This window comes from Leopardus geoffroyi, chromosome D4 (assembly GCF_018350155.1).
Source record: "Leopardus geoffroyi isolate Oge1 chromosome D4, O.geoffroyi_Oge1_pat1.0, whole genome shotgun sequence".
In the NCBI taxonomy this organism is placed as follows: Eukaryota; Metazoa; Chordata; class Mammalia; order Carnivora; family Felidae; genus Leopardus; species Leopardus geoffroyi.
The window spans coordinates 33,331,022-33,350,522 of NC_059342.1; positions in this window are offsets into that span (position 1 = coordinate 33,331,022).

Here is a 19,501-nt window from a genome sequence, read left to right on the forward strand (position 1 = left end):
TTGATTTCTCTTTCTGTCACTTCATTGTTGGTGTATAGGAATGCAACCAATTTCTGTGCATTGATTTTATATCCTGCAAATTTGCTGAATTCATGAATCAACTCTAGCAGTTTTTTGGTGGAATCTTTTGGGTTTTCCACATAGAGTATCATGTCATCTGTGAGGAGTGAAAGTTTGACCTCCTTCTGGCCAACTTGGATGGCTTTTATTTGTGTTGTATGATTGCAGAAGCTAAGACTCAGGAAGAACATTTCTTAACACTATCTTTTTTGACTTGATTCATACATCATGTGACCTTGGCCTACACAAAGTCAATAGAAACATCTCTTTTTATATAGCAATACTCTGGGGGAATGGTTTATACATCAGTTTCTTGAATGTTGAGTTATTATGTGTCAGTCTTTCAGAGCCAAACCAACGTCTTCACAAATAGGTTTTTGAATTTGCAGATTCAAGTGCTAGTTGTAAACTGTGGCAACCTCAGCTGGATCCAATGCCTCTTGAAAGCTGGACTAGTGGACAGCCCTCCATCTATGACATCTGTCATCTCTCTTTGATCATATCTACCACACTATTGTTACTTTTTCTCTAGTCTACCTTTGTTAAAAAGGATAGAATTTTTGATTTTGACTTTATTATTATCATTCCATAGGCTCTGACACATTAAGTAACTTGCCCAATTCAAATAGTTAATGAAAGTATTTAGACATGAACCAAGGTCTCCTGAGTTCCACTTGAGTTTCTGCCCCTTTTCCCACTATATTTGTTTCCTATGTTCTTCCTCTCTTTGTGTTTTTTGAAAACTCCTATGGCAAAGGCTGTGTCTCTGTCATCTGTACCTTAGTTTCCTCATCTTTCAGCTGTGGATGATAATACTTACTCCTAGGGATGTCATGAGAATGAAATGAGACACATGTAAAACCCATGGTACCTTGCTTTGGATGGACTAGAGGCCAAAAAAATGCTAATTTCCATTCATTCCATTACTCAAGGTATTCTACAGACCTTTCTTCAATAAATTTGGTTTCATTACTTTTCTCCACTAGACTAGAAGCCAGTGTGTCTCAACTTTGACTTTGACTGGAATCATCTGGGGGAGCTTTAAAAGCTACTGATGCCTAGGTGGACCTTATTCCCAGGGGTTCCAATTTAATTCCTTTGGGGGAGGAGAAGGGCTTAGATATTAGTGTTTAAAATCTCTCCAGGTGATTCAAATGTGTGGCCAAAGGCTAAGGAACCTCCCTCCCCCAACGTATTGTGAGCGTTGGGGTTTTGTTTTACTCATTTTTGCAATCCCAGAACCAAACTCAGCATTGCATTGTGGGCAATCAATTTTGGGTTGTTTGTAAATGGCCATGCAGTAATCTCCTCATTCATGTGTTTGTTCCTTTCTTCCTTTCTTTTATACACACACACACACACACACACACACACTACCCACTATAGTGTGTGTATAAATACAGAGTATTTCACTTTGAATCTGGATGGAGTGTTTTATGGATGTAGTTGGAGACAAACATACAAACCAATAAATAAGTAAAATGAATAAAAAGTCATTCTGGTGCACAGCCTGACACTCTCCAGATAAAACCCTAGAAAACTGTCTGTCTTTGTCCCTATCAGAAGAGCATTTTATCATGACATTTTGATAGCATTGATTATTTATAGCAAAGATTTATTTCTATTCTCAGTTCTTTTTCATTAGCACATGAAGTATATTTTAAATTATGCAGAGTTTCAGAATTCTTTCCTAATCAGGGGGAAAATTCTTGGCAATTTGGGGAGATTAAACTTTTTTCCTTATCTTCTGACTGAATTATACCATCCACTTGCTATCCTGGGGGGCCAGTTGGGATATTTTCATTTTAGATGACAAGGTGGGAGGATGGGCTCCACTTGGTCAATGAAAATAAAATATTATACTCCATGGGGGGAAATAATAGAAAAAAAATTATTCTAAGCTTTTTTTTAGACCTCATCCATTCACTAATTGGCCAGTATGACTCATTTTAAGCTAAAGCTAAGTTAAAGTACTTAGTATATGAGATTGGTTAGTCAATCATCTTGCAAGCTTATTTGAGAATGGGATCAGAAGAGAACTGATTTTTTTGAAGGGGTCAGAAGGATGTGAAGAATGAGATGTGGTTAGATAAAGGCATCCCAGAGGAGCACTGAACATAAAGGCTCTGGAAATATATGTTTTTCCTGTCTACATAGGAGTCAGGGTGGAGCGAGGAGGGTGATGCTGAAAGATCAGGAAGATTAGCCTCCTCTGCACCATTTCTAGTTTGTGCAAGGCAAGAATTCTCAGCATCTGCACTCCAATATTTTGGTCTGGATAATTTTTTATGGGAGGCCTGACCTATGCATTGTAGGATGTTTAGCAGCATCTCTGGCATCTACTCACTAGATGCCAATAGCACCTCTCCCCTTGTTGTGGCAACTGAAAATGTCTCTAGACATTGCCCAGTGTCCCCTGGGGGATAGAATTGTTTGGTTGAGAATTGCTGGTCTATGGAAAGCCAAGGTGATTGAAGGCGATCAATTTTTTAAATCCTTTTTAAAAATCTGTAATGGAGTCTCAAGTTAGTCTACTAAATAGTGAAGGCAGTAGGGCAGACACCTACTGTGTATATATTATCTGTTGTTAGCACTAAGTGGACAATTAAGACTAAATTGTGAATGAATGTTGTCAGCAATAGGTTAGGTATGGAAGATTAGAGATTAAAATGATCTTGCTTTTATAGGAGCTACCATTTTTTCTAAGGACTGAGGTAGGAGCATAGATTCTAATTCAGATATTATGTATTTGGCTTTGTTTATTTACACACATGCATAATACATTATAAAATACATTTATTTAGTAACTGAGCACCTGATACTATAGTTCCTGGGGAAATATCAGTGATCAAAATAACTACTTCCTCAGGGCTGTATCATTTTGGATGAGTTATTAACATCTGGGAGCCTCATTGTTTTTTTCATCTATAAAATGAGGATAATACTGTCTGCCTACTCCACTATTAAATAAAGAACAAAAGATAATGCATATAAGTATTTAGTGCAACATCTGCATAGGGTAACAAAAATGACAATAACTGTTATAAAACTGACAATGATGATGATGATGATGTAATGATGATTTACTACTAGGAAAATCATCAACTTAACCTTTCAGAAGAGGAAACTGAGCTCAAGAGCATGCAAGGAACTTCACTATCTAGAGCTCAGAAACAGAGCTCCCTACTCTCCTTTTCTCATTGAAAAGAGGATTTAAGTATTATAGGTATTAATAAAAAGGATCAGACCTTCTGAAGATCCATCTTTTTAGAGAAAAAATTCATAGTTATCAGGAGCTGAACAAAGATCACCCACATGCCATAGAGAGTTTTATCTATAAAAGATACATATCAATGTTGCATTCATAAGCATCCTGGTCCAGATGATTATCTGGGTGGGGTGGAGAGGATAAAAACATGAAAGAAAAGTTATAGAAACATCAAAACAGCAGGAGTATTCTTCAAAAGGGCCTTTAAGTCACGAATTTTTTTAAGCCTCTCCAACAATTCATAAGGCAGAAATTTCACACTAGGGTGAAGAGAGCGTGCAGAAGCAGCTTACAGCCTTAAGAAAGGACATCTTAATGGGCTCTACAGGTGCTATTAGGAATTTTTATTTGAGTTAAAAAAGGAAAAGAAAATTAAAAAAAAATGCCTGAAAATGTATGCTGGGAGACAGCCAATTGAATTTACCCACAGGCTCCAGTTAAAACGTTCTTGTTCATTTCCATGCCTGTTGGCAAATTGGGAGGACAATCAGTTCTCTTCTTCCTATTCCTACGCATCCTCTGGGATAACTTTCCAGTTTCTTGCTCCCCAACACTCAGCCTTGCCACGTTGGCTGCCTTGACACCATCTAGATTAATCTTGTTATATTTTTATCCTTGTTTATGTCTGCCACCACAAGGATCCCAGGACTTCCTGGTAAACCTTCATCCCTGTGTGGCTCCACACAACGTTACCCACATCCACCCTGCCACATATATATTTAATAACCTCTTACTTTATTTTTTCTATAGTACTCATCAACAGCCATATTAGCATACTTTCTGTCTATTTTTTTTTTTGGTTTGTTCTCCTTCAACCCTAAAATCCAAGTACCATGAGTTTAGAAATATGTTTATATTTTGTTCAAGGCCGTATCTCTGTCACCTAGAACAATGTCAGGCACATGGTAAACATTCAATAACTTTTTGGTAAATGAAAAGAATGAACTGATAATTATGTTTGAATAGTGTGCCAGGGGTTGTGCTACAAAGGCAGGGGGAGGAGAAGAAGCAGTGTTAGATAAGAAAGAAACTCTGCCCTCAACATGTTTGTAATTTGTAGAGAAAATTATCTTTCAACATAAAGTTGGACAAGTGCTTAAGGAGTGTGGTAGTGATACCCAACTCTGACCTGCATCCTGTTCACTTCTTCCAGACCAATAGAAGAGTCAAAATTCCCCATGCCTTTTGCCATGGCTGTTCTGACCATCAGGTTGTAAGAAGAAGTGATATATTTCACACAAGGATTTGTTAGTACAAAGACTCTCTAGCAGTCTCTTTTCTTCATACTGTAACAACTGAAGAAGTAGCATATTCCAGACAGTGCAGCTTGAGGATGGAGAATCTTCATCAGCCTGGATTGTTGACAGGTTGTATGGAAGATAGATGCCCTAGTCACCTTGGTTGGCAGCAGATTTTGCAAAAGAGAAAAATAAGCCTTTTTATGTTAAGCAACTGAGATATTGGACTTATTTTTTCTTGCAGCATAACCAGACTTAATATAAGGTGTACAGAAGATGCCCTTTTTCCTGAAGTTAAAATTATAGCATAATCCTGACTCATGGCCACTAGGCCATTAAGGCAGAACATTTAAAAGTATAAACACTCTCTGTGGCTTAGAAAACTACAAGATACCTCTGATTTTATAAGTAAAGGGGGTGCTATGTTTCCTCATATAGAATACCATTTTACTTTCTTTTCTGACTTGAAAATGATAAATGGATCTGTGGCAGCTGGAATAAAGATTGAGGAGATGTACTCTTCATGATAGCAACCCATCTGGAAGATGATAAATTGACAAATATTTCCTGAGTGTCTGTTCTATACCCACCACTAGATCAGGGACAAAGAGAGATGGCAAAGCAGCAGAAGACATAGCTTCCATTCCAAAGGAGACTATGGCTAAATATTTACTGTATTAGTTATAAGGTTTGTAATAACTTAAAGAAAGGGGAGATTTTTGAAATCTGGAGGAATCTAGGAAGGGTTTCTGGAGGTGAGAATTTGATCCTTTCCTTTAAAAATGGGCAAGATTTATTATAATTATTAATAATTTATTGAGCTAACTAGGCAGTAGGCACAAATGTGAAAATCTATATAGCTCATTGAGTCTTTCATACATACTGTGGATGGTATCTCCACTTTATAGATAAGAAAACTGAGTCTTGAAGATGTTAAATAATTTCCAAGTCCTAGAGCTTGGATTCAAACTTAAGTGTGTGCCTTGCCAAAGCAGATGCCCTTAATCATGAAGCAATTGTGTTGAGGTGGAAGGATGAGTAAGCCTTTCAAGATGGAGAATGTATTGGAGTAAACCTCATTTGCCATAGACCCAACAAACTCTAGGCTTTATGGATTTTTCTAGCAGAAATCCTTCATCTTTCTGGCTGTGGAGGAAGAATTAGGTGAACTTATCTTTAAATAGTGCCTGAAGTAATGGAGGTGCTCAGCTATCATATTTGCTGAGTGGCTTAACCTTTTCACATTTCCCAAATATGAATATCCATCTCAACCCTTCAGCCATACAGACATATAAGGAAATTAAGTGGTGGGTGGAACTATTCCTAATTCACTCAGACAGCTGGTGACTCAGGACTCTGCTGAGGATTATCATAGGTTAATGGGATCGTTAACTGTAGCAAGAGTCCAGTCATACCATTTTATCTGTGGTGGGCGAGTGAGCATTTTGTGATTAGTCAGGATACTGGCAATAGTCATATTCGAAGGGTTAGTTGGAGAGAATTTAATGAAGAAACTATTTGTAGAGCTGAAGGTAGGGTAAAGGATTCCACATGGAATGATGAAGGTCCAGGAATTAGCGACATCAAAAAGCCATCACCACTTCTAGACTTGAAGAAGCAAATAGAGGGAACAGTGTTGATAGAACTGACAAGAGTTAAATCCATATGTAGCAGAAAGAACAGTGACCCCTCAAAGATGTCTGTGCCCTAATCCCCAGAGCCTATGAATATGTTACAAAAGGAACTTTGCAGGTGTGATTGTGGTTAAAGACCTTGAGATGTGGACATTATTATGAGCCCAGCCTAATCCCATGTGTCCTTCAAGGCAGAGAGCCTCTCCCTGCTATGATTAGAAAGAGATGTGATGAGGAAAGAAGGGCCAGAGGGTGGCAACATTGCTGGCTTTGAAGAAGGAAGAAGGGTAACCCTTAGCAAAGGAATGTGGGCAGCCCTTAGAAACTATAAATGGTAAGGAAATAGATTCTCCTTAGAGCCTCCAGTGTGGAACCCAGCTTTGCAAATACCTTGATGTTAGCTTATTGAGTCCTGTGTGGGATTTCTGACTTACAGAATGATAAGATGATATACTTGTGTTGTTTTAAGCCTCCAAGTTTATGGTATTTTGTTAAAGCAGTCTCAGGAAACTAATATACCATCTAAAAGAAGCTGCCTGACAGGAGCTGGGGGTCTGGATAGAGGATTGCAGCTACTGGGCCACTGTAATCCAACAAAGTTAGGAAAGGAAATACCCTGACTTCTCTTTCCTCCTGCCCTCTGGGGTCCTTCTAGTGCCCACCATTAGCTGAAAGCTACAGGGCAAAACAGCATGGGGGGTTAATTCCCAAGTGTTTAGTCTTTTAGAGCACAGAGCAGGTAAGGTCAAGGCAGAGAATGGATCTACAGGGCCAAATAAAAAAGAACCAGCATAGAGGTTAAACTTTAGGGTGAAGGTTTCAAATGGTTGTGTGCTTGACCTTATTTCACTCATTATCATAGAGAGGAGGATCTGGTAGGAAGCACTGCTGAAAACTTGCTTTCGGGAAAGCGGTTGGATTAGTTCAATGTATTTCATCTTTGCAGCTAGGGAACAAATATGTAAATGTGGTTCATTCAATCCAATTAATTAATCAGTTGATCATCTTAGTCACCATTCAATAAATATACTTGAAAGACTTGCCATTCATGAGGTATTAAGAAGCAAGTCGGGTGGGGGGGGTGGACAGGTAGGATACAGGGATGCACAAAACACAGCCTTTGCTCTGAAGGAATTTAAAACATGCAGAGTAGAGGTAGAATTGATCTAGAGTGAAGAAGCAGACATGCACAATAATCCATAATTCATCCATCAGGGCTGTGTTCTTGAATCTGGTGGAGGGAGAGGAGGTGGGGTAGAGATCAAGGGTATTGGTGTGGGGTGGAGTGTTCACAGAGAAGGTGATACTTAAGCTGGGCTTTGAAATATGTGTATGACTTTTCTAGTCTGAAAAAGGAGAAAGGGCATTCAATGCAAAGGAAACAGCGTGAGAAAAGTAGGGGCCAAAAGGCTTGGCATTCATGGAACTGCCAGAAATTGTGTCTTGCTAGGATATAAGATACCTGGAGCATGTGACATTGTGGGGTGGGTGCTTGAGGCATAATAGAGTGTGATGGATGATGAAAGGTCTTGAATGGGGTATGTGTGTACATGTGTATGTGTGTGTGTATGGTTTTAGTACAGACTTCATAAGCATATGAAAATAATTGGTAAGTCCTATGGAAATGTACTATAATTATAACATACTCTTAAACAAATATAACATACTTTTAAAGAAAATACAAAGAAGTAAAATGTGTGAAACAAGTCATTGCTTCCATAATATAGACATTTCTGTCTCTTAAAGTTGATTCTTGTCTCATGCCCCAACATAACCCTGCTCTTCCCATTTACTTATGGAATTTTATATGCCAAAATAAAATGCTAAACAAAAATGTTGAAAGAATCACAAACTTTGAATTCCCTGAAAACAAACACATGGCAGATATGACTTTTCTTTGCTTCAGTTGGTTCTTGTCCTCTTTCTTTCCATACCCTCTTTACTCTTGGAACTTATGCATGTGCATGTGTATACACATACACAGAAATACCCACACACACATAGGAGGAACTCAACTCTGAAAGTTCTTTTCTGATTTCAGGAAGATGAACAATGTCTCTCCCTTCACCTCTCAAGAAACACTGGGCTGCCCATTGAGCCATTTGACTGATTCAACACATAAATGATTTCCAGGGTTCTATTTGGCATCACTCAGACCCTAGCCACTGCCTCAAACAAATGTGCCTTGTCTTACTTAAGAAAAGCACTCTATTTCAGAGGGCATTTGGGAGAGAGAAATGGAATAGGTTTATTCCTTGAAATGTGTCAGAGAAACTGGCCAAGTCTTCCTTAATGTAGGTCCACTGTTACATACATTTTTTTACCATGATGGAATCTTTTCCATAGTGCAAGTGAGTTAGATACTGCAGAAAAAGAGGTGGATGTTGTTATTTAATTACTTTTGGCTGAGTTTTGTAATATGTATTGTAACACCCCTCTCCAAGAACCTCAATAGCTAAACAAGAATGAAGAAAGCAATATTGAATCCGGGAGAAAACTCCAAAGACTCAGGAAGCCTTGGGATCTTGAGAAAGTTGGTTGTATCTCTCTAGACCCAAGTTTCTCACCTGTAAATAAGAGCCAAGGCAACATATTTCAGAGAGGCAGTTAAAAGAGTGTGGTAGTTAAAAACACCAATTTGGACCAAACCCAGCTTGCCACTTTCTAGATGTGTAGGTATAGCACATTGACTCACTGAGTTTCATCTATAAATGTGTAAAATTAGTACCTGGCTCAAGGACCATGGGGAAGGGTAATTAGGAAATACATGTAAAGTGCTCTGTATAGTGAGTGTGTGTGTGTGCCTGCCTGTGTGTTTTTCACAAATTGAGAAAACAGGGAGGCAAAGAAGGGTTGGAACTCTGAGGGGCAGTGATACAGTGCCTTGGCAGTCACCTAGGAATAATCAAAGAGTTGGGAAATTTAATACTGTCTCTTAGAAGACAGCAGGGGGTCACAGGTGCCACAGATCCGTGAGATGTACTTTACTCACTTCTAGTAAAGAAGTTCTCCTAATGCACAGGAGAAAAAACACACCCAAATCCAAAAATGATGATGAAAAGTGACTATCTAGAGGGAATCAGTGGAGTATTAAATAACAGTGTTCACCTTGCAGTAGCACATGCTTTCTGGATGCAGAAATGAAATAGTTTCTGGTCAGACATGAACACTCATTAGCACCATCTTGGCTTCACTTTTTATTAATTTGAGGAATCAGTGGTGGATGATGCACCCTGTCATTCTTTCCTAATCTCTTCTTGTTGTAATTGGAGAATTAAATCAACTTAACCAACCTCTCATCAAGAAGCTGTGCAATAACCACAAACAGAATACAACGAAGAGGAATTTATCCTAGATTCAATACTACAGACCATACCTTCTTGAAATTACAGGAAATGATTCATAGTTCTGGCTGTGGGTTTCCCACAAGATTTGAGGGTGGGGAAAGGAAAGAGTAACTCATTTGACCATGTGCTACATTTCTCAAGATATGATCATAGATCATGCTGGGCTCATGAGTTGCTCCTTAAAGAGTGAGATAGAACAGCCATTAAGGCAGGAAGAGATTGGGGACTACAGTGGAATATTTGTCTCTTATGGACAGAAAGAGGGCCTTGCCAAAACAAACAGACAAAAACCCCTCTAAACTTGGAAAAAGATATCACCATTCCTCCTTTCCTATCCAACTCTCTTATGACTGGAATGCCTTTGAATACTTCTCCCTATCCCTGAAAAGTAAAGCAGTCATAAAGTTAGATGTTCAACTCCTTCATATGCATGAAAACTGGTTCTTTCATCAGGTAAGGTATGAAGTAGGCCAATTAATATATACTTACGACACTGAGTTTTATCATTATCATTATTATAATGGCTTTCCTGTCTGTTCAGAGTTCGATGTTTATTGAAACCACTTGCAGTATCTTAGAGCTCTCTGCCTTTAGTCCGTCACTACGAAAAGACTTCCTTCGCTTGTCAGTGATTAGTAATTATCTTCACATGTATGGAGGTGGCCCAATACATGGTTGAACTATCACACAGAAAAATACCTCAGTTTTTGGTTATCAATTCAGCTTTGCAATGCTAAAATCCTTTGTGGCTTTATTTCTATGTACAGTTGAGATTGTCACGAGGCCTGCCCATATCCATATATCATCTTTCAGCTCACTCAAATCATCCTAACAAATGTTTATATGATTGCCTCACTTTCTCCTGATCACAGAGCAGATTGGGACATCCATCCAATGTTTCAGCACATTCCTGAGTTACCACTGTGATGGAGTGTTCTTGGAAGACTCTCCAGTTTCTTGCTTCTCAGGACTTTGGCTGCTTTCCAAGGAATGTACCTTTGGAAACCATCGTTATCAGTCCTAGGTTAGGTCCTTCTTGTCTCTCCCACCTTGCCTGTCTGATTCCCTCTGACTCTAATCCAGATGAGGTTTACTGGCCACGTATGTCTAAATAATGCCAAGATTACTTTCAAATAGCACTTTACATGTTTCAAAGCATTTTCCATGAGAACCCTGATATCTAATAGTTTTACCAGCTTTGACTTAATACAAGGAAAGGACTGGCAAATGACTGTTTTCTAACTTGAAGTTATATACTTGAGGCCAGCTGTGGAGCTGTCTTACCCTGGTTGTCTTTAATAATAGCAAAGATGTTGGGCAGACAGTTTTGGATGTGATTGTAGCCAAAGAGGATAAATTAAGTCTTTTCAGAACACATATGGTCTGATTTTCATGTGTATCTTGAGAAATCATTTTTTTGTTGTTGTTAAAAAAAAAAAAAAAAAAAAAAACCCAACATGGTATACTTGTACATCTGCATTTTTTGAATGGTAGTGTAAGGAGATACTTTATTTAGTGTATTAGGATCTGAATAACCACTCTCATCCCACATTTTTGAAGACCCTTACATATCTCTCTTTTGTTCTTGTATGCTTTAGAGAAATCAGTATAGTTACTTACTAAATCAACATCATACTTGCTAAAAATCCTCACCTCACTCTCATGGTACCGGGGGAAAGTTCTTGTATTATTACTCATAATGTATCACTAAAGAAAACCCAAGATATTGAACAGACAAAAATTCTTTGTATTTTTAGAGAGTTTCTACATCTTAAATATACAATGTTGTTAATACAATACAAAATTGCTATTAATCTAAATCAACTGCCGGGGTTCTCCCAGTTTAAATTTGTTATTTATTCAAAAAGCACACTATAAGCACTCTCTGCCTCAACCAGGCTTCTGGGTTGTTCTGCTTGTTGGATATTGCTGGATGCAACAGAACTTTGAATTAAGTATGAGCTCTACCAAAAGCTCTTAAGGCATATCTTATTGTGATTACTCATGTTTCCAGGACCATTCTTTCTGGGAGTTTCTTGAATCACAGGATTTGAAGCTGGAGGGGAACTTGAAGATATGGTGTTCTAGAAAGCTCAGACAAGTTCATGAAGGTCATACAGAAGACAGTAGGCAAGTCAGAAGTGGACAGACCAAATTTCTTAATTCTATTCAAATGCCCTATGTGACTTCTTACTAAAACCAAAACTTATACGTAAGAACATGGCAGCAGTCTTATGTCATTTGCAACTGAAAAGATAAACACAAAGCAAATATTCTTTTGTAAATGTATATGGCAAAAGACAGTCTTCAGTATTAACTAAAGTATGTAGTATTCATTCTTAAACCTGTTCTGACCTTAAAAGCTTGATTCATAACCTTTGCTAAAATAAAGTATCTCCTTCCTGAAAGTAACCCCATCTCCTGGCTACTTTCATTTCTTTTTAGACCATAGCTATTCCATAGATTTCAAACTGTACTTATGCAAGATCAGAAGCTTATTGGGACTCACTGGAAAGTAAAAATCACTATTCCAATATTGCTCCTATCCCTAAAACTCAATTATTTAATTACAAAAAATTCTAGGAAATGTAAAATTTACTTCACAATATTCCATTTCTGCAATACGAAAGGTTTTGGATTGTCCATAACTTCTCAGAACCATATCAAACTACTCTTCCTGAGGATTTTAGGAATTGGGTCCTTTAATTTACTTGCTCTGTGCACTTTTCCTCCTCAGAGATTTCTCTCCCAAGGGCTGAACCAAGCTAGGCTAATCTTATTTTTCCCCCTAGCAATCTGGAATTGGTACATAGAGCCTCTAGTTACCTGCCACCAGGCTTTGGAGCTAGGAAGTTAAACTGCGGGACAATTTTCTACCAAGTGTACAAAAAGAAAGAAAATGGTTGGCAGAGAGAGAACAGAGATGGAAATAGTAATTTGGAGTCCTGACCTTTTGTTCCTGGTTCAATAAGCACATAAGGTACAACTGTACTTGCTCATAAATCCCCATTGGGATTTAATTTAGTGTGAGTAGCATTCTGTTCTTGGAAAAAATAAAACCAATTCATTTTAAGACAGGGAACATCCCCTCCCATACCCAAGTAGGAGACATGGCTGCAGAAAAACACAAAAACAATGTGACTGGGCTTAATTTAATTTTATATACATATCTAATGTGAGGCTCCAGTGCTACCAAGCATGTGACTACCTTTTCATTCTCCAAGACAACCATTTCATAATTCCTTTTCTTTCCTGAAACTTCTAATACTCTCTTCCCTTGTCATTTCCACCTTAATGACTCAGGTTTTTATTTTACTGGGAAAATAGAAGCAATGAAAAGGAATGGCTTCATCTTCCCATAGACAGCATATCTGCCAGTCTACCTTCATTTGTGCTCATTTACTCCACTTTCCCTCCTGGTAAAGTAGACCAACTGCCCATATGCCTGATAAGGCAAACCCATTGACATATGTGCTGCGTTCCATTTTTCTTGGCCTATGCCAGGACTTTGTTCCTTCAATTATTTCCCACTCCTTATTTCTCTTACATTATTAATTTTGCCTCTATACTTACTCAGCATCCAAATGTACCATAAGAGTTCACATATAAATAAACAAACAAAAAAGCAAGCTTCCTTGTTCTAGAGCAACTACTTAACCACTACTCCATTTTAAAATATTACAATAATTATTACGAGCAATCATAAATCAAATGTTACCGCCAAGTCTTAAAAGACATTCAAGTAAAGTATAACTTGAATATAAGAAATGATTATAATTCATTTTAGACAGATGGAGAAAAATAATAGGGAGTTATGGGAAAAAAGTTAAAATATCCTGATAATCTTTTATTTTTTAAAAAATATTTTAGTAGGTATGTATGTATTTGGTGTATATTTGTACATTTTAATTTAGATATGATTGACATACATTATATTAGTTTCAGGTGTACAACATAATGATCCGATATTTGTACATATTGCCACTCCATTTCTCTACAACTTTTTCTGGTGAAACCCTGTACCACCACACCAACACTCCACTCCCCTGAAGATTCACAATGATTCTCATGCCCTCAAATCCTATGGTTAACTCTTAAACTTCCTTTTCTTTGATCTTTCATCTGCATTTGGCAGAACTGATAACTCCTTCCTTATTAAGGCATTTTCTGTGTGTGGTGCATAATAAAGTACATCTTTTTCTTGTCTCCTTACTGACTGTTCTTTCTTATCTTTTTCTGCCGGTTCCGCCTCCTCTTCCATATCTGGTATCAATACTAATTGAACACTGAGTCAAATATTGGTACCACTAGAAGTAGTTCTAGAGGAATACAATATTAGTATAGCATTAGAGCTCTGATATGAGTAGTTTTAAAGGCATTGATTAGTCTATTCAGTGTCCAGTGGCACACTGGTAGTCTATGTCAAGCAATAGTGATTTTCCAAGTTATGAAATGTATAGTTGAAATAACTAAGTAACTGGTAGAATACCCATATTGGTTCCCTGATCTATGGAATGAGGCCTTTTGTGATAGGAAAGGAAAAATTAAAACCTCTCTAGAACTTCTTCTTACTAAATCAGTAACTCATAACCAGTACTGCATTCCTGGAGGGTTTGAAGAGATTTTTTTTTTCTACCATCAAGAACTAGGAAGATGCAGGGATGGTTATTGCTGCTACATCCCCGTCCAAATTTGCCTTTTTGGAGTGTGCAGATGATAGATAGATCTTGGAGAATGAGAGTGGATTACCATAAGCTTAATCAGATGGTGAGGGAATCCATTTATAATTTGTTTCAGATATGTTTTTTTTTCCTACTGGATCTACCCCTTGGATTCTAGTATAAAGCTAGTAACCTAGTAAATACCTTAGTAAAGACTGCCAAAAGCAGTTTTCTTTCAGCTGGTTACTAGAAATACACTTTATCATATAACTGTATCAGCAATTTATCCCTTTATCATAACCTTTTTTTCTCAGGAACATCCCTACCTCTCCATTCTAAAGGATATCTTGCTGCTTCACTATGTTGATGACATCATGTCCTTGGACCTGTTAAGCATGAAGTACATACTTCCCTAGACATATATGTGCCAGAATGTAGGAAGTATTTCCCACAAACATGCGGGAGCATGCTAATTTGTCTAAGCTTTCAGCCATCCAATGGTCTGTGGCATATTAAGTTGTCCGCTTGGTAAGAGGTCATGGGTAATCAGCAGAGTACTATAGACTGCAGATATAACATAGGGTTTATTAGGGGAAACTCTTAAAATCAGAGAAGTAGTAGAGTGCACGCAGTCTCATGAATTCTCATTGCTCTAAGTCCAGCACAGACTTGCTTTGGACAGAAAGCTAGATGTTCAAAAAAGAACTCCCGCTTATGCACCCCATATAAGTTAGCCTAAGAGGGGGATACAGTGATTACTTGTAGTAAAAAGAAGTAAAATAGGGTTCAGGAAATACTAGTAAAGATGCATACTAGAGACCAAGGTCTAAACACAGAGGTCTCAGAGAACAACCTTGCTTGCTAAATGGAAAGCTAAAATTAACCAAAGTCCTTATCTCTGCAGGCTGGCTCAGTGGAATTAAGCCAGCTCTCTGCTAAGCTTCCAAAAGGGGAAAGAGATGAGCCCCCAAGACCATCCAGATTTGTCTCTCATCAATATCCCTTCCAAGGAAAAGGAAAAGTTGCTGCATCTGGCCCCTCTTCCAGTTCTAAAACAGTGCAGCTGGTTGTTCCTTTTGTCTAGGAGAAATGGCCAAATATGTGGATCTGCACTGATTCATGGGTAGTGGCTAATGGTTTGACTGCTTAGTCAGAGACCTGGAAGGAACACAAAGGAAAATTGTGTCCAGTAGTTCGGAGGTAATGTGTGGATAGAGCTCTCCAAAAGGGTCATGAATATGAAGATATTTGTGTCCCATGTGATTGTTTACAAAGAATACCCTCACCAGGGGTGAATCTTAACAACCAGGTGGACACAATGACTCATGCTGGGATGTTAGTCAGCCTCTTTCTCCAGACATTCCTCCTCTTGCCTAGTAGGCTCATGATGAAGGTGGCAATGGTAGCAGAAATGGAATGTATGCATGGGCTCAGCAATATGGACTAATGCTCACAAAACCAATTTGGCTTCAACCACTACTGAGTGTCCAAGTCACCAGCAGGAGAGACAAACACTGAGTCCACATATGTCACTACTCCCATAAGATATCACCCAGCCACTTGATGGAAAATTAATTACATTGGATCACTTATATCATGGAAGGAATAGCCCTTTGCTCACAGTGGAGCAGACATATATCCTGGATATGAATTTGTCTTACCTGCTTGTGATGATTCTGCCAAAATTACCATCCGGTGATTTCCAAAGTGCCGTATTCAGTGTTAAAGTTTCCCACACAGTATTACTCTTAACCATGGAAATAATTATTAAATATCAAATTCACTAGTCTTATGGTCCTTATCACCCTGAGGAAATTGATCTGATAGAATCAGACCAGAATCTACTGACTGTCCTTTTGGAAACTGTTTCAACACCATGTTTTTAGCACTATTTTGCAGGGTTGGTATAATTCTTCAAAATGAATGTATGCTCTGAATTGGTGCTCAATGGGAATAGTTCTTCCTGTTACTCCTAATGATCTAGTAGCAAAATTTATTCCCATATTTTTGAGATCTGTTGATTTAGAGTTCTTACTGAGAAAGGGAAGGGTATTTTTACCAAAGTACATACAAAGCCTCACTAAATTGTAAGTTGAGACTATTACCTGGTCATTTATTACCTCCTCCCAGTGGACCAACAGGCAAAGAGGGTCATTGCATTAGAGAGGGGTTGTTGATCCTGACTATCAAGGGGGAAATTGGGCTTCTCCAACATAATGGGAGTAAAGAGTAGTATGTCTGGAAAGCAAGAGGGTCTCTGGATGCCTCAGTGCTTCTCCATGTCTTATGTTTAAATTAATGAAATGCTGCAACAATCCAATAGAGGCAGGACTGCTAATGGCACAGATTGTTAAGGAACAAATATTTGGGTCACCTAGCTATCAGACAAGGAACTGTGACCAACCAAGTATGTTCAGCCTAAAGAGAGTACAGATAGGCAATGAAAGCAGGAAGTTATAAATCCCAGTGGTGATGGCCTGACAAGTTACAGAAATAAAGACTCTCACGATTATTTCTTCCTTACTTTGATGTAAATGTGTGTGTATGTGTGTGTGTGTGTGTGTGTGTAAAATACCATTTGTTTTCTTTCTTATTTCAGTTTCTGATTCTCATACTTCTCAACATGAAATGTATTAATATTGTTTAAGGTATAGATATCAAAGGAGGAGTGTCACCCAGAAGAAGAACAAGCATAATTTACAGATGGACAGAGACAGGGAACTTAGTGCATCCTCATCTAGGGAGGCCATGCTATGTATCATTGGTTATACTAATTTGCATCATGTTAGGTAGAAATATCATTTTGCTATGGCCTTGATTTAAAATTAAATATGGTTTAAAAGGTATATATGGATGACAAGTTTACAAGGTCTGGACTTAATACGGATTGATTAATCTAGATACTGCATTTTCAAGAATCTCCTTTCCTGAATGGTTCCAGGTTATAGTTGACCAAGATAGGAACTTCTGTGATATTCAGAAGGTGGACAAACATGTACAGAGGTGCCTCGCTTGTCCTCATTCTCTTCTGTTGTACGTCCAGCTCTTCTTTCCAACTGCAATGCCTATTATCCAGGCATCTGTACCAGATGCTTGGATGTGGACCCGCAGAAATAGTAGCTATACAGAGACTACATCTCATAAACTTTTGCTGCTGCTTGTACCTGTCTTCTCAGATTTCTCCAGAAACCGAGCTTCTCTACCTGCACCAGAACTTCAGGAGGACCAGTTAGTGATTTTTCCTCTAAATCTGTAGTGCCACCCCCAAGGTGTTTCCTTTTTCATCTACTTCCATAATTGTGTAAGGTCTAATTCTCCTAATCAGTTTCTTATCCAATAGCAAACACAATGCTTCTGTCTCCTAGTCTGAACCCCAACTGGTATAGAGCCTACCAGAACACCTACAGTAAGTGTTTGATGAATGTTAAGTGTCTCTGTGTGTGTCTGTATGTGTGTATCTGATGGGGGTAGGTAAATTGCTGGTGGCGCCATTCCATTTTTTTGTGATATGCAATTATCAATGATGGAATTGAGAATGTACAATCCTACATATTGAGAAAGGGAATTTGGGGATAATTCCTGGACCTATGATGGTGTAGGGGATAGGGTAGTTAAATATCCCTTGCTCAAACTCTTACATCTGAAGCATCTAAGTTACTCTTTTGAAGTAACTCAAACTTGCTCAAACTCTTACATCTGAAGCATCTAAGTTATTCTGTTGAAACCCAGAATGTAGAAGTGGACTATTCATGACATAAAATCAGAAAAGCATTGGATAATAGGATGATGAATTAGACAAAGTAACAGCAACAATAACCAGAAGAAGAAGAAGAAAAAGAAGAAGAAGAAGCAGTGGAAGGAGGAGGGGAAGAGGAGGAGGAGGAGGAGATGATGACAGTAGAAACAAACAAAAAATCCCTGGCCTTAGAATGTGTGCGTATTTTCTACAACAAAGCAAAATGAATTTTTAAACATTTTTATTGAAATCAGGGAGGGTACTCAAAAGTTTCTGGTGAGCAAGACATAAGAAATTAAAAATATATTAATTTAAGATATATGAGCTATCATGGATATTATATTGATTAGTGGGCTTCTTTTTATCATTTTACTTCAGAAAGTGAAAATATTTATAAAGTCCCTCATAAATACATACAAGGTCTCACTCCTCCTGCTCAAATCTTTCCTCATGACAGGTTAAGTCCCTTACAACAGTTGTAATAATTTTTGAGTTATTTTCTTAGGTTTTACTCAACCTTCGTTATACTACCTTTTGTTGTTGTTGTTGTTAAGGAACAACAACAACAACAACAAAATTCCCTCATCTTTGACTTGTTCTGCTAAAGTGATAGACTCTAGAGTAGATGATTTGTGTGCACTTTCTCTAACCTTGACCACAAGTAAAGAATGCAGGAGTTGGGTTTCCTGTTTTAGAGGTGAGGAAAGTGAAGATCAGAGAGATTATTTAAGTGATGTATTCAGGGTCACACAATGAGGTAATGAGTTTAACCCAAATCCACATTCTTTCTGTTTTCTATTGCTTCCATTTAACTTTTGTATCATTGCTTTCCACATCCCAAGAACTATTGCACATTCAACTTTTATACCTATTGGTCAATTGCTCTCCAGAAATTGCACCAATATACAAATATTCCTACCAGAGTAGGAAACTCTCTATTTCTCCGCATTTACATGTGTACCAACTAGATTTTCCAAAATAATTTTAGAATCAGGATGTGATTATAAAATTATTGCTAGGTTGAAAGGTAGGAATAATATGATGTGTTAGATATTTAAAATGTTAAATGCCAAGCATTTTTGTTTGAGTGTGTAGTGTTTTAAATAAACCCTATAGCTTTCTACACAACTGACTGTAATTGTGTCAGGACTTAGATTCAGCTGGAGCTTTAGGTCTCATGTTCTGGAATTGGTGTATCAGACAGAACTTTTAAGCTACTGGTTAACTGAGGCTCTCAGCAAACGGTGGAACTACAAGCTTTTCACTGAGAAGGCCAGAAACTTTCCAATCATACCTTCTCAGTCTAAGAAATGGTCTTTGCCACAATGAACAGCAAATATTTGACCTTGTATTGTCATTCTTATTGACTCAGAGAAAGATACACTTCTGATGGAATGTGTCCATTATAAATGAGTACGGAATCCATACCATTCTCTAAGCATAAGGAGATTCTAGGTTCTTTCTGGGGTTTCTCATCCATGGATTCTGATTCTGAGCCTTTCTAACCTAAAGACGTTTCAATTATCCACAGTTCTCTCCACCTTCTCCAATCCAGCA